Source organism: Hippocampus zosterae, chromosome 7, assembly GCF_025434085.1.
Source record: "Hippocampus zosterae strain Florida chromosome 7, ASM2543408v3, whole genome shotgun sequence".
Taxonomy (NCBI): Eukaryota; Metazoa; Chordata; class Actinopteri; order Syngnathiformes; family Syngnathidae; genus Hippocampus; species Hippocampus zosterae.
Window position 1 is genome coordinate 4,127,484 of NC_067457.1, and position 15,966 is coordinate 4,143,449.

The 15,966-nt window shown below is 46.1% G+C and overlaps 1 protein-coding gene and 1 long non-coding RNA gene across 2 annotated transcripts in view; both read right to left on the reverse strand.

Moving 5' to 3' along the window:
* Positions 1–7,310, reverse strand: part of LOC127603490 (uncharacterized) — a 28,741-nt gene extending 21,431 nt beyond the window's left edge. Inside the window, exons 1-2 of the long non-coding RNA XR_007963073.1 lie at positions 457–7,310; positions 215–363 (exon numbers count right to left, since the gene is read on the reverse strand). This is a non-coding gene — a long non-coding RNA (uncharacterized LOC127603490). The remainder of the gene's footprint in view (positions 1–214; positions 364–456) is intronic.
* A 3,990-nt stretch (positions 7,311–11,300) lies between these two features.
* kat7b (K(lysine) acetyltransferase 7b) overlaps positions 11,301–15,966 on the reverse strand; it is a 32,763-nt gene continuing 28,097 nt past the window's right edge. Inside the window, exons 13-15 of the transcript XR_007963053.1 lie at positions 13,673–13,777; positions 12,085–12,176; positions 11,301–11,347 (exon numbers count right to left, since the gene is read on the reverse strand). The gene's annotated coding sequence lies outside the window, so the exon portion shown is untranslated. The remainder of the gene's footprint in view (positions 11,348–12,084; positions 12,177–13,672; positions 13,778–15,966) is intronic.

Consider the following 15,966-nt stretch of genomic DNA (forward strand, 5'->3'; position numbering starts at 1 on the left):
GTAGCTCACTTCGTTGAGTGCACGTGTCCCAATTCAAAGAAGACACAACAACACCGGCGAGTCCACCGGGGCAAGGTTGGGCCAGGGCTTTTAAAACACGGCCTGCTCTGCTGCTGCAGCATCACTCTGTGTTTGTCCGAAGCCTGCCAACACTGTAACAAACACGAAACCGACAATGCGACCGAACTGAAATGTAATGAAGAACCTTTCTTACACGCGTCACTTTGCGTGTACGGCTGAAAACATCACGCCGGCCCTCTTGTGGAGGTGAGGAGACAGTCTGCGTCAGAGCAAACGTTTTCTGAGAAAGGCGCAGCCTCCCGTCAGCTCGGGGGCCAAGACTGATGACCAGGAAGGAGCTACCTGAGGCAGAGATCAAAGTCAGACAGGATACATACGCCTCGGCATTTAACTCTTTCATCTCCAACCTTTTCGACACGAGTCACGACCCCTCACCTGTCTATCTGCTTGACCTCGCGATGATGAATGGCGAAGCCTACTGGGCTATGAAACGGCGATTTTGCATGCTGAGGAAAAAAACAAAACAAAACAGGTATGACTACACCTCGGACAACGTTGAACAAGCCTAAACATGACTCCTTTGAAGAACCTAAACAATACTGCTCCACTCCAGTCATCCTGGTGGGAGTAATACGCATTACAAACTCAGTGCCGACAAACATACATACATACATTTTCACAGCACTTGTTGGATTGGAATGGCGGTGGTGGGGTGCTGCTGATAGTATGCACTTTTGGAATAAATTTGCTCAAATTTGTTATAATTAATGATCCACGCTATTTATTTCTGAGAAGACATTGATCACATTAGCGGTTTCTCACAAGAGTGATGAAACAGATCAATATCAGTCGGCCACACCTCTGCCAGTGTTCACATTTTGAAATGATCGCTTCGACGATATTCCTGGAGAGTCACAACGTCTAATCACCTTTGAGCTATTTTTGGAATAGACCGGCGGGCTACTCACGTAGTCCTTGAGGGCTCCCTGGTGACCATGTGGGTGTAACGCCATCATTAGGATCAGGGGAGAAAAATCACAATTGATTTCCCCCACCCCGCACCCTAAATGGTCATACATCATTCTGAATACATTTCTAGTAACAATAGACTATTTAATAGCAATACGGCCATTCTCTCACGCTTCGGAAAAATAAGGAAAAACTCCACGCAAAGACAAAAAGGAAAAAAAAAATCTTGATGCTCCTCAGCGTGGGGTTTTCCTCGCCGAGGAGGCTTCTTAACAGTGGAGGGCTATTTGCATTCCAGCAGTGAGAGTGAGGACAATTAAGCCATTTCCCCTCCAATCTATCTCCCTCCAGCCAGGCAGCCATCCAGGCAACCCGGCACATCAATGGGAAGTGCAGCTGCTCGGCCCATGTGGGCCAGGCCGCGAGACGGAGGAGAGGAGAAGATTGGGGTTAAAACCCTCCTGGCCCTCAGATTGGCTCCATACCTGAGTCAAAGTGCAGATGAATCAACAGCTGTTTCTGAACGAAGAAGGGAAACGAGAGCTTCTAAATGCATCTGTGAAAGCAGGGGAATAGCGGCTACTTCGGGCCGGCTGTTTATTTTCCAGACAGCACGGGCAAGGGTTTTGCATCCAGCGTCATTTCGTATCACACGGAGGGGAAGCGGTTTCAGTTTTCCACCACGGGCGCTCTGAACTGGCCACTCCAAAATCAATTAGCCAAATCGCATTTCACAAAAGTCGCGCCGTTGTGCCTTCAAGCGCTCAGGCTACTCGGGTGTCAAAGAGTCGGCTTAGAGGTGCGAGCGGCCAGCTCGGATTTAAATTGCGTGGGATTAGACCCCCCCCCCCCCCACATCCCTCCAAAAAAAAAAGCCACAGACACCCAGTCACACCTGTGGAGCTCGAGCCCACTAAAAGAGACAAACTTGGGTCCAAACGGCAGGTGCTCAAAACTTAATCGCCCACCTCGCGGGCCTTGCACAGGTATCGCTTTCATTCATACCCGGCGGCGGACAGAGTGTCCTGAACTTGGGCATAATCACAGAAACATCTTTGTCATGAGGACCTCCATCTACGCTTGCCTGGAGACCAGGTGATCAATCATTTACATGTGTAATTAGGAAATGGTGTCAAAACAGAAACTGTACACGCGCGCTCCGTGGGCTGACATCAGACTTGGCAAAGAACAATTGAACCGGGGGAGAAAGAGAGAGACAATAATGCAGAGAGATATCTTTTGCCACCCACGGAAGGAAGCGCTTCTTAAATCGATGTGTCGCGTGAGCGTGCTTAAAAGTGATCTGCAGCGATTCCAAGCATGTCCCCAAAGAATAACAATTAGGAGACGTGGCTGCGGAGATGAAAAGATGACTCAAGCCGAGCTGTGTTTGTTCAGGCTTTACAATCTTAAAAAAAACCTCATAGTTCAAAAAAAAAAAATTCTAAAGCACTATCAAAATAGCCAGACAAAACAACGCGTGCCGAGTAAAGCTCACGGCGGATGGTGAACAAACAGCGCTTCGCTTCATGAATCCCCCTCAAGCGCACAGGGTCAAGCGACTTTTGTTTCCCTCAAGTGGTTCAACGGCCTCCTGAGGTCGTGACAAAGCATGACAGAGAAAAAAACAAACACGGCGGAAGGACTTGCTTTGAATACACTTGACGAAGGCACAAAAGGATGCTACAAATTCAACGATGACGGGAGCGCGAAACATCTTGACGGCGTTTATGGCCACTATGATTTAGTCAGTCAACAAGTGTAAACATTGGCTTGATAGCATGTGTTGCCTGCCCGTGCTACTTAAAATTTAGACTTTAGAAATGGGATACAGTGTTGTTGCTACTCCATTTCCCAACTATACTTTATTTTCTTAATAAAAAAAAAAAAGAAATTCACACGTGAGTCATGTCCTCAGCAAATCATTTCGACCCACCACAGAAAAATTTGGAATACTGTCCTGCATTCTGCCAGACAAATGCTCCACAGGAAGTTGCATCACTCAACCTATCAGGATCTCAACTGTCTTTCCCGCAGTTAACGTGCGTGCTGCAAGCCGGGCGAGGGAATGCAAAAATACCAGTGCCCAATAATCCACCTGTCGCTCGAGGGGGAAAGGTGTGGCGCGGCAGGCTTTAAGGAGGGGATGTGTGCAGGCCACCGTGACTTATGTGGACTCATCCAGCCGTCACCTCAGCGCCCAGAGGGGGTTGAGTGGGTGTTTCAAGGAGCCCGTCTGGGATGCGAGTTTAGAGTTTCTCGATGCGGAGTGGCTGAGTGGCTTTTGAAGAGGCAGCTCCGGTAATGAATTGGCGTATTGTCTCCTTCAAGGGAGAAGAAGAAGCCTCTGGGTGGGACATCACATGAAAGGCTCCTATTTGATTACTTATAGCATCGGTTCAGGTATGCAAGTGGACACAGTGGAGCGTATTAAAAAAGGAAAAAAACTCAACAAAACCAACAGACCCTTAAAAAGGACTTAACATGGGGCAAAATCAATTCGATCGGTTAATACCTCAATGTATATTTAGACCCAGGCTACAATGAATTGATTGTGATGTGTAGCCTAACGATTTGATTTAAAAAATAAGATTAAAATTGAAGTGGAAGTCGGGCTGAAGATTGGAATTGAGTCGAGCTCGGGTGGGGTGTCGCTGAGGGAAATGTGGGGAGTTCATCTGAGTTGAGCTGGGTGGAGTTGCGTTCCGGCGGAGTCAAGTTCGGGTTGGGGCGAGTTGAGTTGAACCAGGACGGAATCCAGTCGCGTCCATCTGAGTTGAGTTGATCTAAAGCAGCGCAATCTCAACCCGTGGATTCTCGTTTGTTTCATTAATTAAACGCTGTGCATTATGCAGATAACTAGCCCCACCCCCCCAAAAAAATAATGACTATACGTTCTTGTATTACAAAATACTGTACATTCCTGATTTGTCAATAAAACATTGCTTGTATGCTCCCACATCTGGCCGCTCTGAGCAGCTACAACTGCATCCATCTGTCAACTGAAATCCGATGAATAAAAGAACCAAGAGAGGCCGTGGGGGTGTTTAATCTCAAGCACCAATTGTTAGAACGAAGTCACGGACCGTTCTCGTTTAAAATCAATAAATAATGAGCAGGTTTTAGCTTTCCTTGGAAAACGCCAAGAATGCACACCTCTTTGCAGATTGACGCCAGGCATGTGCTACAATCATTCACAGCATGATCTGGACAAGTCTCTAATCATACGGTGTAGACAACTATTTCCTCTGTCGGAAAAAAAAAATATTTAGAATTGAGTGAGTCGCACTCAAAGTTAATGAACGATTTTAAACCCGCAGCAAATCACTGATGGATTAAATGGCCACACCCTATTGTCCCCCCCTAAGGGGTGGGGTGGCATCACGGAATCCCCCCCCCCCCCCCCACCTCCCTCCCGAGGCACATCTACGCAGTCTCCAGACTGTATGTGCTGGATCGCTTTCCGGTGGGAACGCTCGCACTCTGCTGGTGCTTTTCTTCCTTCTGTTTCTCACCAGCTGCGAACGTTGCTCAGTCAGCCAGCCGTAATGTTCTAATTGCCAGGTTTCTCTGCTGCTCGCCGGCCAAAATGCACGTATGGCAGTTTCGGCGAGGGGTGAATAGGAGCCCCGGCAAAACTGGGTGGGGTCTGAGATCATTTCCACACCTGCCGCTCTCACCTCGACGCTCTGACCGGCTGTCCTGTGCCACAGTTTAATGCGTTTTGGTGGGCTCAAGTTTGTATAATCCCGCACGAGCAAAACTTTTAACAGCGACATTTCCGTCGCTTGCCAACAAGGGCCACCATCCCCAGGTCTCAATTAGCCCTGATGACTCACCTAAGCGGAGCTTGTGTTCAAATAAAGGGCTCTAATTTTTGCCGGGGAGGCAAAATAATTGATTTGAGGGCCTGGAACCACAAAGCAATTACTGATCACTTATCTCTGTTTGTCAGGTATCACAGCGCAGCTTTCAATAAAGCAAGTATAGGGGAAAACAAAAGTGTACCTTTAGGGATTTTGTCTCTGTCTGGGGAAAAAAGCAAACTGGATGCAGCTTGCCAAGATATACGCATAGAGCAGTATTCACTTTCTTTTTTTTTCCATTAATTGCGCAATAACAATAATGGCAAAGTCAATCATGAAGAATCAATATGCTGTATTAATAACCCTTTCGTGCACCCTGTAACCTAACGCGGTTCAATTGGATCATGCGGTTTGACGTCGAGACGTACTGAACATCAAGATCGTGAAAGCATTTGTGCTATAAAGTTGCCCGTAACATCCAATGAATATTTCCTTATAAGTCGACAAAGCTCGCAACATCCGGTGTCCGACGTGAGCGGCGTCGGCAACCGGTGCATTTCCTGTGGGCTTGTGACGAGATCTCACGATAACGCTTGGGCTGGTTTTCCCGACAGCTGCCGCCTCTGGTCAGTCACATTAACTTGGAACTCATTAGTCATAATCGGCTCCCTGTAGGCCAGCCTTGAATAACCTCTGTCTAGCAAAGGCATTGCTCCAAATGCGCCGAGAGAAATGCGCTTGACCCAGATTAAAAAAAAAACACCAACAAAAACACACTTATCTGATGCCGGAGGGTTTGGAACTTTTTCCTGTATGGAAGCAGATTACAGATCTCGCGCCTGAGAATTAAAAAAAAAAAGAGTGCACATACTTGCAGTCCCTTATATTGGGCAAGCTGTTTTGCAAGAAGGACTTAATTCGTAAACACAAACCGACGCATAAATCCACTGTCGGAATTGTGGCTTCATCTCTCCTTTGCACAAAGTCGCAGAGAGTAAGCGATGAGCAAGCAGAAACCGTAGGATAGCGACGGGTTTGAGGAATTTGGCCACGCTTCACCGTGACAAGACAAACTGGGTAGCGATAGCGCCGTCGGAATGACTGATCCCGCTCATACCAAAACATGTCAATTCTGAGCTGACTGCGTACGGGCTCGCACTTCAAACGCATCCATATTTCAGTGACAGCAGTCTCCGGGGTAAAACAACCCATTTTACCTGTAATCTGTTTTAAAAGGCCGCCTAGGAGGAGCGAGGCGGGTCGGCGGACGACGACAAAGCCGTCTCAGGGGAGCCCTGCCTTAGGAGACTCTCGTTAAGTGTTGGAAAAATAGAAAGACGAGAGGTTACGTGAAGCTTCAATTGACCACAGCTTGACCCCGTTTGCTCTGGCTGCATGCCTTCGGGCAAACTACAACATTGTTTTGATGACCCCCAAAAATAAAAAAAATAAAAGTTTGCCGTTTTCAATCGAGGCGGGAGAAAGAGTCTTAGAGCGATTGACAAATTGGATGACATTCTAGCAAAACAAAGTGCATTTCCTCACGCTATCCTCTTTCCTTTTCTTGTCCGAGTTAACCTTCAATGTCATGTGATCATTTTTACTATTTAGGGGGTTTTTTTTGACGGGGGGCTGAAGGTACCCAATCGCAAAAATTGCTTGAGGGGTCAGCGTCTATTGTTGCTGCTGAGATTTTAAAGTCCGCCTTTTTAATGGCCACTTCCCCCACTCGCTTCTAAACTTCTGCCGTCTAAACGGACCGTTGGGCCAGGAGGAATGTTGCATAAAACCCAGCCAACAATGACCACAAAACACCACCAAAAAAAAGCCAAAAGAGGCAAACCCGATTTCGGTACCACCCCTGGACTTTCAATGCCCTTGGTTACCTGCCCCTCCAATTCAACCCGACCCTTGCCCCCCTGCCAAGCCAAGAATGCTGGAGGACAGTGACCTTTTCAACCAAGAGTCCCACCTTGGTTTCTCAGGAAGATTACCGGAAAGAAAGAGTAGAGGAACTGTGTGCAGTCGTCAATCCTGGGTGGAGATTATTCCAGTATTCTGGAGGGGGGGGACTAGACACCGAATTAGGAGAACTCCTCTTGAATTTCATGCTGTATTGAAACAACCTTGCGAGCTTTTTATCTTTCACTGCTTTGGCTATCATTCAAAAATGCGAAACCAATTTCGCAGCGAGACAGCGGGTTTCTATTACCGGCGCTTCCATTATTAAGAACCAAACTCTGTCTCATTCAAGGGGGTTTTTCCTCAATGGCAGCAGACGTCACAAACACAAACACGAGTGATGAAGTGCTGGGATTTATTTTTAAAGCCCCATTGACTTCGCCATTGCTGCTTCTGTTGTTGTTGTTGTTGGACTGATGCCCAAAAGTGTTTGGAGCATCTGGGAGGCTCCCAAGAGGCCAGAGCCACAGGGGGACACCGTCAGGTGTGCTGGCCCTGCTTAGGTGCTCATCAGGTGGCCCACAACAGATGTCCAGGTGGCAACAATGATTCACAACTGTGTGTGTGTGTGTGGGGGGGGGGGGGGGGGGCAAACACACACATATGCATGTACCCAGGAGGTATCGCTCAAGTCAGATTCACGGCTGGTGAGGCACAGACATAAGCGTTGGGTTTATAGATTTATGAGTCAAATAGAGTGGCGGTGTGGCAACGTGACAATATAAAAAAAATGGGTGCAAATTTTGCAGAGAGGGCAGGGGGTATTGTGGAAGAAGACTGGCAGCGTCTGTAACCTAGCTGCCACGGCGCGGGGGTCAAAGTGGCGCACTTTGTCTTTCGTTTTTGCACAGTTTTATGCAATTGGCAAAGCTAACGCGTAAGACTCAAATATCAAACACGTTCGCCATATCAGGGGGAAATTAGAGCTTATTTTAGACGTGCCTGAAAACATGTTGGAGACATAATGAGACGGAAACTTGCCAACACAGGCCGCCTCATCCCACTGGGTGAGGGATTGCGCAATCTACGGCGAGTTGTTGTCTGCTGCCGCGCTTTGCGTCTCGCCCTTTTATTTGCACAGAAAATATGGAAATTCAGCAGGTTTGTCGAAGAAATAATGAATCCACATCCCTTGTGGTGGCAAAGAAAGTCTTCCACCAAAGACAAGGGCACTAAAATCTACTGTACAGCTGCCTGGCGCACTGAAGGATGACCTCAACCAAATAAAATTGCAGCAGATGTAGAAGAAAAAGCAGAAAAGACAAACAGCAAAAAGTGATTAGAAAAGCTCCTGAGACACTCCAGAAATTAACATCTCTTGGCTGGGTGTTACATTCTGCTCGCTGGGTGTTACCTCAGCAGACGCCCCGCCCCCCCCCCCCCCCCCCTTCCAAAAAAAACGCTCTTTCCTCAATTAAGGCTTGCACAAAGCAGAAAGTTTGAAATTCCAGCATTGGGATAAAAGCTTAATCCAGGGAGCTCAGTCCTGATAACCAAAGTTAGCAACCATTACTGCAAAGTGTTGCCAGATGCTTCCACAGCCCAACTAGCGCTCGATCCTATCTTGGCTTTGAAGCCTTTGTATAAACAAACATGGGTCATACGTATATGGAATATTAATCATTCCGATTAATATTCAAACGAATGAGTATGACATTGTTTCTGTTGCACAAAATGTAGTTATAGCCAAGAGCAAATTTTTAAAAAAAGGAAAAAAGGGGGCGGGAAAAAAGGTGCAACGAGGTCATAAAAAGCCCCCGGCTCCTTACATTGGCAAGGTGCCATTAACATAAATGAAACGCTGAAGTTGCAAAGCCCACCTGCGCGCTGCGTGCAACTATCGTAAAGCATCATATCTGACTGACTACGGGCAACGGGAAATTTAATGTCGGTGCAAAACAAACAGTCATACATAATTCCTTGGAGTTATGCCTGTTAACAACAAGACTATTTCTAACCAATTTCCACAGAATTACAAAAAGACTGCAGGGAAAGCAGCAGCTGTTCAAATTTGTAAGTGAGGATGCAGGACAGAGTTTTTGCACTTTTGCTCGATACTCAACACGAAGCATTTTACGTGGCTTTTGGATGAAACTGTAGTTTTTTTTTAAAAACATTTAGTGAATACGTAACTTAAAACATTTGTATCTAGAAATCATCTTTCCTCATTGAAATGAATGGTTGTGCCGTTAATCCATTCCACCCCCCCAAACAAAAAAAGAAAAAATGTCATGTACTTTTTATGAGGAAAATATCACTCTATTCACTTCACAAAACAATAAGAAAATGTTCTAATATGTAAATTGAAAGCCTTAACCACGGCAAACAAAGTGACTTTCTTGATATTTCCTTAACTCGTCACTGACTCAGGTGTTTCGACCGATATATATCCACATCCAAATGGATCACGAAACAGGTGGGCTTTTTGGCTTCCCTAAAAGTCGTTTATGCGCCCAGGAAACGTCACATCATAGCTAACTAGCAGGTCTGAGAAGAAGCATAACGCATTGCTTTCTTTCTCTCAATGATTCATTTGCGCAGGAAGTTGCAGGTTTGAGGCACGATGGAAACCTAATCCATCAGGGAAGATCGAGGCGGGTGGGCCAGCGCTGTCTGATACTGGCCAGACGCCTCGGTGACAGCCCCGGCCGGCCACAGCACCGATGCACGTGTTACCCGGCAACGTAGGCCGAAAGAGGGCTGAGCCATGAAAGTTTACGGAATAATAAAAAATTAAAAACAAATTAAAAACTGAAACAATCCACATATGTTAGAAAAAAATTGAGGTTGATAGTAGCGTTGATGAAAACTGCATCCAATATGGTTGAAGACATGGAGAGTTCTATGAATACACATTCAAAATGATTCGCATGATACCACTTTTTTACTGAACGGATAGTTTTTGCTCGCCGATGCTCAGTGCCTAACGGCTCGGTAATCGTCAGATCAAATGTCCGCAGCGCCAAACAGAAGCATGCGCTCTCTTTGTGCTAATCCACACAACCAGCTTCCTACTCCAATCAAACCTTTTGTAAACTTCACAAGTTGGGGGCCGCCGACACCTCGGCTGCTTTATTTCAAACCTCCTTCAGACCACAAATAGGCCTAAATCGACCCAATTACTTTGTGCCTCTTTAAATACTTGCACCGCGTTTACTGATCCTTTCCAGCAATGGGCTCTGTGATAATGTGCTCTTCTTTACTTTATTTCCACTTTTGAGATGCCATCCTACATCACTGGGACACGTTACAAGAAATCTACGGTTTATTTTCAATTGGTATATTGCAGTGCTTGCACTGTTGCGACATGATACATTTACGCACAGTTTGAACATTTATTGAAGCCATTTTAAAGTGTTTTCTACTTTGCTCAATATGTTTTGTTTTGAACCCCCCTTCAAAGTTGTTTACCAATGAGCGGCACCCATATTACATACAGACATGGGATAACAGTCAGTGTGAAACTTTTTGTCAATCCCTCTCCTGGAAATCCAACACTTGGCTGATTCCAGCCCGCAATCGTAATAATGCGCACTTTGTGCAAAGTGCCATCCCGCCGCAGCACTGAGAGACAGTGAAGGTGACAGACGAGACTGTGCTCTTTGAGTGGGCTGACATATGGCAACAATCAGCAAAAGTGGGGGTCTGCTGGCCCAACGGTAATTAGCACACGGCCTCATGTTCATGTTTCTTATAATAGCCCAACACAGCCCGGTGCGGACTAAAAATAAACAGGGCAATTTGGGGCGGCGAGGAAGGTCGTCATTTAAGGGGTGTGACCTTTGAACCGGGGTCAGAACCCGTATAGAGGTGTCCATGTGGACCACCTGCGCCCCTTTGGGTCGCTGGGGAAAGGAGCCATGTCGTGTTTATGTTAGGGGTCAGGCGCAGAGTTAGACGCTTGTTGGCTAAACTGGACGTGTGAGTAAACATTGTCTATTTATATCAGGAGGCAGAAAGCGGGCTGCGTTTTGGATGCAACAGTGGCACTGACTCACATGAAGAGGATATGGGTAATACAAATGGAATTTGAGAATTGCCAGAAATTGGTGATAAGATGATGAAGCTGGACAGGGGGCTTTCTACATCCTGAAAAAAATGGATGCAACTTTGTCTAGCGTCTTACTTGTGATGAAATATTTCCTAAATGCTGAGGCGTGAAAACATCTTAACGCCTCCACTGGCTGGAATACAATGAGGCGCTCGAAAGGAATCTAAAGCCACTTCACGGTGAAGCCCCTGGCTGTCACGTCGTACAACATTTGGAGGGGCAGCTCAGCTTTTTTCTTTACAGGTGAGTTGTTGTTGTTGGGACTTTCCGAAAAATCGCCTTCCCTTCCCCCCCAATCTGAATGAGTCCACATTTGAGCTTCAGCATGAATCCGACTTCTCTTGCTCTGGCGAGATGTTCGGCGCAGATGTTCGCATCGGACTCCCGCCCAGACAAGCAAAAACCTTTCCCACCTGGCAAATCTCAAACACAACTTGGCACCCAAAGAAGCGGCAAAGGTTGTCCCGCAGTGACCTTTCACCTCTTCTGATGTCAATGAACCTCCCGTCCAATTAAACGATGGAAGCATTCCTTGGACCTGTCAGGCGCAAAGACAAATGAATCTATTAGATTCATTTTCTTTTTCTTAATGGCAAGCAGAGAAGCCCAATAATGTTTCTATTACTGGAAGTCATTTGTGTGTGAAGGTTATTTTTTTTCTTTTTGCTGTTGTTTGGTGTCTGAATGGCTCCAGAAAAACAGCAGCACAAAACCCACAGTTAGCCTGAGCTGTTCTATCACCGACTCAAATGTGATCGACTCTGAGCAGAGCTGGCAAACTGCAATGACAAGGAATCATTTCGTGTTGCTTTGCATTTGAGGCGGATTAATGGCAATGTGTCGGGGCCTCGACCGGCCAAGAGAAACAGTGCGAGCAAGCCGCGCGTCCACAGGGCTCGCTATTTTTAAAACCCACATTTGGCCTCGGAGCTGCATGCCTACCACAGCAAAGGCTGCGCGATCCATCATGGAAGCCGAGCACAAAGACAATATCAAAGCCTCAAAAGCACCAACAAGGCCAAACGCTGTATTTTTACTTTCCGGTTCTCGCTCACACGGACTTGCAAAAGCTTAACTGACTGAGCTGTGACAGTCTGGATCTAGCGACACTCGCGCTTGTGTCTTGTTTCTCCCGGAATGTTTTAACGCGCCAGCCAGGACTTTGGTGAAGATTCAGTTTGACCTGGTCAGTGGACTAGACCCCCCCCCAAACCCCCCTTTGACCGCCTGAGAGAAGAAAGACCCCTGCGCCGTTTGCAAAGTGTTTGTTCTCACCGTCGGCCTTCAATTGAGGATAATTGTCTCTTTGAGATCTCGAGGGCCTGTGATCTGCCATCCATTGAGCCCAAAAGGAGGTTGTGTTTCACCTAAGGAAGGAGGGAATGGGGGGAGGGGGGGGGGGATTCAACAAGGGCCGCCTTGACATTGACGTAAACACAGCGACAACATCAAAAGGTTAATACCAGATTCTTTCGACAAATCGTCTCGCGGTATGTGGAACGCAGTCGCTCAGTACGAAAGTATTAAATATGCAAAACGTTTCCTACCAGGGATCAGAATGTCACGATTCATGACAGCGGGTGGCTTCGGATACGAGCGGACAACTTCTTATGAGGCGTTTCAACTCAATTGATGAACCCATGGGCTGGTGCGGCTCCAATGGCATCTTCATTTTTATGAAAACATTTTGGGCAATCTTGTTGGACGTCTTTCCAGAAGCGGTTCAAGGTGTAGTGAAAAGGATTTTCGCCGTTGGGATGTGTAACGGTCCCCCTTTACTTTTGTCCACATGGTATTCTTCATCCCACCAGGTGTTTTTCTCACCCTCCCGTGCAGCCAAAATGCACCGTAAGCACTTTGGCTCTAGTTTTGCACTTCATAGCTGCCGCTTCCTGCCTCGCAGTGATACACCTGCACAGCTGCTTGAATCACACAGACATAAAAAGCTCCTGAAAGCACAGCTGTTGGTTTGCACCGGCAAATGCATCCAATTGAGAAAATTTACATACGATGACGTCACCACCGCAAAAATTGTGAACCAACAACAAGGGTGGGAAGTAATGACGCACAATTACTTCATTACTGTGCTTGAATAAATTTCTCAGGTACAGTCATACATTGAAAAACAAGTTCAATTTGTTTTGTGACCACGTCTTCTGTGAAAAACAACTTATGGCCAATGATAATTCCCCATTAAAATAAATGTTCACGGCAATCATCCGCTTTAGGCTCCCGACAAAAAATATATAATATCTATATTATTGTACTTCATGAAAAACGCTTGCAATTTTTACCGTCTTTTTCATTAAAGAAGCTTCGTTACGTTTTTTTTTTTTAAACCTCCACAATGACGACGTAACGTCAACTGTGGTTCAGGTTTCGATTGACCCATTGAATTCATAAGACCGACCGTAAACCACGAGCGGATGCAACAGACGGAGAGACGGTGGCCTAATTTAAGACAAGTGTTTGATGTGAACCGCTCCAGGAATGATTGGTGGCAAATAACGCTGTGCGTCTTGTAGCGGCATAAAAACCACAAGCGTTTGACATTTATGAAATTTCGGGGAAAGGAAACTTGTGTTATTTTTCCTGGCATTATGAGCCCCCTTTTTTTTTTAAACAGCTCAAAATGCAAAGCTCTAGGAAGACGTTAGACCAGCATTTCAAATGATCAAAATAAAAGGAGCACTGTAGCTAATTGACAATAAAAATTCTGTATTTCCACCTGAATAAAAAATATATATAAAGATATTTTTTCTTCTACTTAAGTGCAGAGTGCGAGTCCTTCTGCCAGTGAAATGTTTATATATACACTGAATTGTATATTGACTCGCTCAATCCCCCCCCCCCCCCTTCCTACCATTTGGGCAACCTCTCCATCACACTCGCTTCCTGGCTGCTGGTTCAGCGCCTCATGTGGGGACAATGTGTGCGTTGCGCTGCGGCAGAGGAGACAGCCGTCAGTCTGTAAAAAAAAGGAAGTGGTGCTGTTTACCCCAGAGGAATAGGAGCGTTTATCCTGACTCGCCGACTTTGATCTTTTCCTGTTAATCACTTCCTGCAGCGCACTGTATGCGAACTACAGCGAGGGGCCAAGCTGCCATCGTGGGTTCTCATTGCACAGGAGGCAAAGAAACACTGCCCGAGTGTCGGGTTCCCTCCGCTCATGACACATTGACGGCTCTTTCAGAAGAGGCTATGTGAAAATTCGGCATCCTTGGGCTTGGAGAAGCATTTGAGACAATGTGGGATTCCAAGAACAGCGAGCACAGACCGCCGTTGATTGGGTGAGGTGCCAAAACGCATGACCACACTGCTTTGGCATTTCTCTGTGACATTTCAATCGGGCCCTTTCAGTTGTCTGAAACAAACGACTATCGTGAGTGGCACGAGGCCCTCTTTTATGGTAGATTGACAGGCAACATACACAATTGGGATTTCCAAAAAGTATCACTGAAAAATTATATTTTGGTGCAAATTTTAATTTCACAAATGCGCAATGCACTTTGATGCCATCATTTTTATCGCCCAGTCACTGTGTAGACAAGATGATGAAAAACGACAGTGTTTGTGTATGCGTGAGCTGCATGAATTATACGTCTACAGCCAATGTCGTGCGGCCGGACGGTAAGTTCATGCGAATTTAGCGAGACGTGACTTCTATTCGTTGACTGCGGGGTGGTGCATCTTTCTCTTTCGACATTGAGCAACGAATGCCCTCCCTCCAGGGTCGTTTTGAAGCACGCTGCCAGCTTTGCTTTTATTGCTTTGTTTTTGTACAAGTTGGCAAACCAGAAAGTGAACATCGCGCCACTCAAATTAATCAATGCAATACACGTTGAGAGGACACTTTATTAGGTACACATGCACAACAAAAGGGGCCAGCACCAGTTTTCAAGATTCTCCCATTACAAAGACAGCACGCCGCTCAGATGAGAGATGGGTACTCATTTAAAACATGTTTATTAGAGTGGCTGGAGTAGGATGTCTCGAACTCCACCACTGAGGCTTTTCAAATATTTTTTTCTTTGCTCACATTGTCATTGATGTGTCAGTGCTGTCAAATAAAAAGCAAGTCCCTCCAAATTAGGGCCGAACATAATATTTATATTTATCCATGAAATAATTTTGCGCCATTTTTATTTTTACAAGCCTGGGGATTGACAGGGCTAACCTGAATAAATGCACGCCAATACAAATGTCCATTGCCGTTGACGTCCCCCTCACGTGAAATGACACAAAACCTCAGAATTGTGAAGTCAACAAGCTGCAGGGCAATGTAACAAAAACTAAGTCGCCCACGTAGTTGTAACCGTAACATGTGGTGAGCATTTCAATAGCCACATAAAACACAAAACTCCACGTTACACAATATGAGACTTCACCATCCCGGCCTGAGTTGCAACGCTGACTCACTCTGTTCGAGTGCGAGATTTTGCCCGTGTGTACGTGTGCATCGCGGTGTGTTTTTGATGAGGCTTGCGTGACTAGCGCGGAGTGTAAGAGCAGAGAGTGGAAAGGTTCCTCCTCTCCTGCCTGGAGGGAAATAGCAGTGTGTTGTGTGTGTCAAGCCGCTTTTAATCCCGCAGAAATGTTTAAAAGGCCGCATAAAACAAACAAACCCCGCACGAGACTTCGCTTAGCATACAGGTATTGCGATACCGACGATAAGTCAGTCAAGTGAATCAAAATAAACTACGTTTCGGCTCGTCCTGTTGCATGATTTTGTTTCCCCGCCAGGTCGGGTGGAGATTGATGTGGAAGAACTTGGATTGCTCAATGTTACTGGTAGAACAGAGACTGCTCAAGCCGCAAAAGGGCGGGGTCAAGTCGGGCTGCCCTTCATAACCACAATCATAATCCGAAATTCTTTTTTGGCAGGAATGTTAGCAAGGTAACTCAAATGACGTCCCTGCAACTACTGGGGGTGGTACGAGAATAAAGTCTTTTTTTTCGCCAAGATGTTATTAGAAGAATAACTTCAAATTTTCCAAAAGCAAATGTCGAAATTCACGACCGTGTCAAGGATTTCGCAAGGCCTGACCCACAGTTAGAAGAGAAACAATCCCCAAGTGAGTCCTGACGATTAGCTGCTGAGTCCTGTCGCATGATGTCACAAAGGATTCCGAGTCGTATGTTTGAAAGAATCTATAT